The sequence below is a fragment of the Stegastes partitus genome, unplaced genomic scaffold, assembly GCF_000690725.1.
Source record: "Stegastes partitus isolate 25-593 unplaced genomic scaffold, Stegastes_partitus-1.0.2 Scaffold144, whole genome shotgun sequence".
NCBI classification, from domain to species: Eukaryota; Metazoa; Chordata; class Actinopteri; family Pomacentridae; genus Stegastes; species Stegastes partitus.
The window spans coordinates 543,154-548,984 of NW_007577875.1; positions in this window are offsets into that span (position 1 = coordinate 543,154).

A 5,831-nucleotide genomic window follows, 5' to 3' on the forward strand; every position below is an offset into this window, starting at 1 on the left:
CCTTTTCACCCAGTTCACCTCCCTAGTCTCACCGAGTTCACCCACCACCTCACCAGACTCACCCAATACAGCTGTCACCTCACCCATCTCACTGAACACCTCCTCACTCTCACCCATCTCACCAGTCAATCCACCTGCTTCACCCCTCTATCCTGTCCCCATCCTTACCTGTCCCACTTTCCATCTAACTCCTAACCTCAGTGTGATCACCGTTTCTCTCCTCCACCCAACTGTCAGACCCGAGCCAGAGCTCTTCCCAGCGTCTCCCTGCTCCGTAGCAACCGGGCCTCTTCGCCGTGCAGCTGCAACGGGTCGCTCAGTGGAACCGCCGTCTCACCGGCTGAGTCCCGCGGAGCTGCGCTATCATGGTTCGGACAGGCTTTAACAATATGTCCCTCCTCTCCACAGCCGAAACATTTCACCTGAGAGGAGGTGGCAAACAGCGTATGATCAAAATCGTCCACCATAACAACAAAGCGGTACATGAACTCCTCCGCTTTATTGTTCAGGATCATACAGAGCTGTCGGCGGTTAGACACAACGTGTTTCAAAAGCAATGATTTGCATCCCGACAACATTTTTACAATCAGAGTCACAACCTTTCCGTGCTGAGACAGATCTTTTACTAGAACCGTTTCTATCAGCAACTTTACCTGTTCCACCTTCTCCACAAACAACACCACCGCCCTTTAGACTTCACGGCACTGTGCTCGATGATCTCCCCCACCGCTAGTGCCTCCTCCACACTACAAGGAGAGCCGGCACCCACCTTGACACCATGCCTCCTCGACAGTGAAGTGAGGCCACCAGAAGCCAGTGGTGGCCCAGAAGAAGGAAAAGCAGAAGCAGAAGATGCACAAGAGGAGCAGAAGAAGAGCTTCACACAGTTTGTTTCATGAAACTCTGCTTCGTCCACAAAGAGCGCGACTGAAACACTCCACAGCTGATTCAGTCACAGTCTGCTTGTTCTGCTGCCGACTTGTTTAGAAAAGTGCACGTCTTAGTCCGTGATCAGTTTGGGCTGTAGTTTAACGAGGGATCTTTAATAGTGCTTTAATTTGGTATGGTAACAGCTCAGATTGATCAAAAGTAGATGAACGTAAAAGCCTCCTGAAGCGTTGTGCGATCACAGATAATTGTGTTCTACGAATGAGAATCCGTCCGTTTTATCGAAACACTGAAAACAACATTCTGAACAAACGGCGGTCGATGTTACGTGAGCTGCACCGTGCGTCTGGTGATGTTGTGCAGCATAGAAACCAAAGAAAACCCCAAAAATGTTCTGTAAACAAACCACGCAAACGCCTCTTCATTGTGTGATAATTGCCTGTAATTGCATAATTTAATGTAAATGCAGCAACGGCCAGCAGGTTGGAACTGAACACGGGACAATAGCAGTGCATGTTGGAACAGACGCTGCCAGCGAGATAATGATGCGTCTGTTTGATCCTGGTCCACACGCACCATCGGCGGCAGGTAGAACTCTTCCTCCCTCTGCGTCACCGGCAGCATTCCAGGCTTCGCGGCCCAATCCTGATTGGTTGGAGGCGCCGACTCCGGTGATTCAGCTATCAAAGTGTTGTTGTAGTTTGGCAACCGCAAACCGTGATCAGGTAGAAAGTACAATCGCTGCAGGGCAGAAAGTAGACCCAGATCCCAGAGAAAATGTGCTGCAAGCCTGCGTTGCCAGGAGATGAATTTATTTTGAAGATTGACACTGCGGGTATTTATTTTTTTGAAGTTTCGTAGCCTTGATTTGTTTCTCCCTAAAAAAAAAAAGAAAGAAAAAAACAGAATAGAAACCTGAAACCTTTGCCACAGGCTCAGAAGCTTTGGGACCGGTTGAGGCACGACGGAACCACAGAACAGTTTGGCAAAAAAACAAAAACAAACATTGTGTTTATGGGACAAACTGTTTTGTGATCTGATATGGAGATGAAAAGAAAATTTTCTTGAAAGCCAAAAAAAGATTTTCAATGTTTCCAGAGAATCTGTGCACAAAGAGATGTGATTACGAGTTCATAGGAAGCAAATCTGCCTTGAAATGCGTCCAACTTTCCATGAACGTGTCCCTTCCTTTACAATAACAGACATCAAAAGTCTGTTTTTACAAATAGAAATTTCTTCTGTCACAATGTTTGACTCCAAAATTACACAATTTTTTTCTGTGTTTAAATCAGCAAACATGTAATAACATGCTTGAGATGTTTGCTGTTCTTTGGATTGAGGACTTCATTAGTGTAAAACTGCAGTTTTACTATATTTAAGTCAGCATAAAAATATAATTGTTTTACAGATGTTTGCCGTGATTTATTTATTTTTATTGCAGTTTTTGAACATTACAGTATTCCATCATTATTAAATGTGGTTTTTAGGCGTCTTTGCTTCCAGAGCTTTTGCCTGATTCTAAGATTTTGCCGGGTATTATCTGTAGTTCAGGAAAACAAAACAAAAACCTGTAAAAACAAAATGTTTTCTTACATAATTATTGTCATTTTAAGGTTTTTATATAAATATTTTTTCATCCAAAATAATGGCAAATATTTGTAAAATAGAAAATAAGTAAACTGTATTTTTTTCTAATTTCAATACCAAAAAAAAAAAAAGTGTAACTTTTTGGTCAAAATTGTAAAACAACAAATTACAACAATTTATATATATATAAAAATTATGATGCTATTTACAGTTTTATCCTATTTTTTTCTGTATTAAAATCAGCAAAAAATTTTTGAAAAGAAAAGTTATCCATCCATTATCTACACACCTTAATCCTCACTAGGGTCATGGGGGGCTGGAGTCTATCTCAGCTGACTCAGGGTGAAGGCAGGTTCACCTGGACAGGTCACCAGTCTATCACAGGGCTACACTTAGAGACAGACAACCAAGCACACTCACATTCACACCTACGGACAATTTAGAATCACCAATTAACCTCAACATGTTTTTGGACTGTGTGGGAGGAAGCTGGAGAACCCGGAGAGAACCCACGCTGCACGGGGAGACCATGGAGACTCCACGCAGAAAGATCCTCACCGAGACGCAAACCAGCAACCTTGTAGCTGTGAGGCAACAGTGCTAACCACCGAGCCACCTTGTAGTCCAAGAAAAGTTCTGTATATTAATATAAATTGTATTTTATATGTATGCAAACAAGTAGTAATTGGTTTTACTGTATTTAAATCAGCTTGAAAAAAAAATTATTTTTACTTTAAAGAAAAAAAAAGCTTTTGAACATTACATTATTGTTCTGTAATGTATTTTTTCACAATTTCATGATTTATTCTTTTTTTTCTTTTTTTTTACAGTGCGTGAACGTATGTCTTGCTTTTCCTAAACTTCCGGATCTACTTATGTGCCTTCATAGGAACATATTTGCAGAACAGAAGCTTATAATACAGACTTTCTCGTGGCGGATAAATGCCTGCGAGGTTTCTAACTGCTGACTCTGTGATTTTTCATTTCCTGAATTGCTGACACTTCAGAGGTGACAGGTTTTCACTTCAGGGCGATAATGTGACAACAGGCTGCTGTGGGTTTTGTGGTATTTAGAAAAATAATGTGCAGAACTGAACTGCTGTCACATTTCAGAGATCAGATGGTGAAAAACAATCTGTCAAAGTTTTCACGTTTAGTGTTTCAGCTTCTGTGTGGGACCGACGGCGCCGTCAGAGAGGAGTTTTCCACTCACCCTTGTTCTCAGTCAGCCAACGCTCAGCTGAGTCCGTTTATTGGGTGAAATCCACTGACTTCACGCTGACGTGTGCCGGCTGCCGTGACTCAGCCTCAGAAATGTGCTCGCACACGCCTGCACACAAAGCGCTTCAGAAAAAAGCTGTGAGCCGATTGCGCAGGCGGAGGAAATGACGAGGACGGAGGGCCTCCGTCTGCCTCCATCTTGGAACAGCCGCAGGGTCGAGTCGTTGGACAAAGTTTAATCTGCATCACAAAGACGCCGGATTTGGAAGATTTGTTTTCTGGAAACGTGCCGGTTTTTAAAAGCAGTATGGATTTGGTCGCCCTGATCCGAACGGGTCGAGTTTGCCAAATCTGGATTATCGGCGCTCCAAATGGGACGATACATCATCGTGTAGGCTAAAAGCTACGTAAAGACCCGCAGCCAGCGTGGGCGTGTTTTTATTCTAGGAGACGGAAAACAGCAAAATAAAACTCAGTTGCTTCCATCGGACCTCATCTGGTCCCCAACCAACAAAAACAAGATAAGATAAGATAAGATATGCCTTTATTAATCTCACAGTGGAGAAATTCACATCGTTGACAGCAGCTTTCAACAGACGTACACAGATACGACACAGGAAAAAACAAAAAATAAAAAATGTACATATAAATATCAGAAACCGACAAACCGACATTATTCTCATATCATAATAATCTTTATTTCTGAAGCACCTTTTGAAAACTGGAGAGTCACGGTGCGTTACTGAACATTAAAATACATAAAACATTAAAAGATGGCAATAATAATTGAATTTCCCTTCTGGGATAAATAAAGTATTTTTCATAAAACATGAGCAAACCTCAAAAAGGGCGTCAGAGGAAGAATAAAATATCGTAAAAACGCTTGTCTGTGGGCAAAGTGTCCGACACTTCACTGCTATTAGGAAGCACGTATAATTAATAGGCAGCGATAAATGACAGTTAAAATGATTGTTATTGCTGTTTTTATTACTTTCTGTTTGTGGGTAACAAGAATCGTTTTCTTGTGAAAACGAGATAATTGGTGTTTGTGTTTGCCCGCTCGTGCCCGGTCCAGGATTCCATCCTCAGTCACCAGAGACCGGGCACGAGCGCTTCATTGTAAGCTGTTGTGCCTGGTCAGCTGTTCTCATGACACGTCTTTTCGGAGTTCCCGGTCAGCTGTCTGTATAAGATACGTCACACCAGGAAGTCCGACAACTTCTGATGAAGGCTGAAGTGACAGCCGAAACTGTCAACGAGATAATTATCTCGTTATCTCGGGAAAACGAGAATAAATATCTTGTTATCTTGAGAAAATGCCGTTTAAAAAAATGTGCGGCCATGACCGCTCTCAGGTTCCGTACCTAATTCTTCTGCTGGAATAATTCTAATTATTTGGATCACAGGTTTCTCAGTCCTACTTAAAAGTGTTCTGGAAAACACCTACTGAAGGTTCGAACCAGATGTGAATGTCTCACATGTCTCTCTTTAGTTGCCAAAATGTGATTTAAATGCTTCTGCTTTATGCAGATGAGTCTGAGAAAGGAAGTCAGAGGAATGAAATACACTTCATCAGACAAACAAACAAACAAAGGCTGGAAAAAAGGGGACAGGAAGTAGTTTAAACCCAATACAGTTGGTTATCACTGTGATAGCCAATTTAACTTTGCTGCTATTTAAACTAATCAGGGACTGAGGACAAACAGTTGTGCTAAATATAAAGGAGGCAAAGTAACTGGAAGTAAAACAATCAAGTCTTAAGGGGAAGTGAAACACATCCAGGCACACGAGTGAAAGAAATATTTTCAAGCTAAAGCAGGAAACAGAAGGTTCTTTTTTGGTTTAATGCTTTAATATCTTTGATTTCATATTTCATTAATCTGAGGAACAAAAAACACTTAACATGGATTCTGCACAAACAGAAACAATGCTAACATGCGTGCATTCATTTCTCACCTCGGATCTAAAGCAGGTTTGCTGTTTCGGATCCACACATGGGTTCCTTTGGTTACACAACTGTCCTCTTATGCACAGCCAGCAGAGCAGATCCGTGATCCGTGTGAACTCAGCTAAAAACCGCCCACGTTCTCATGATGGGCAACAGCTTGTTGTACAAAACTGTTGCCTTCATACGA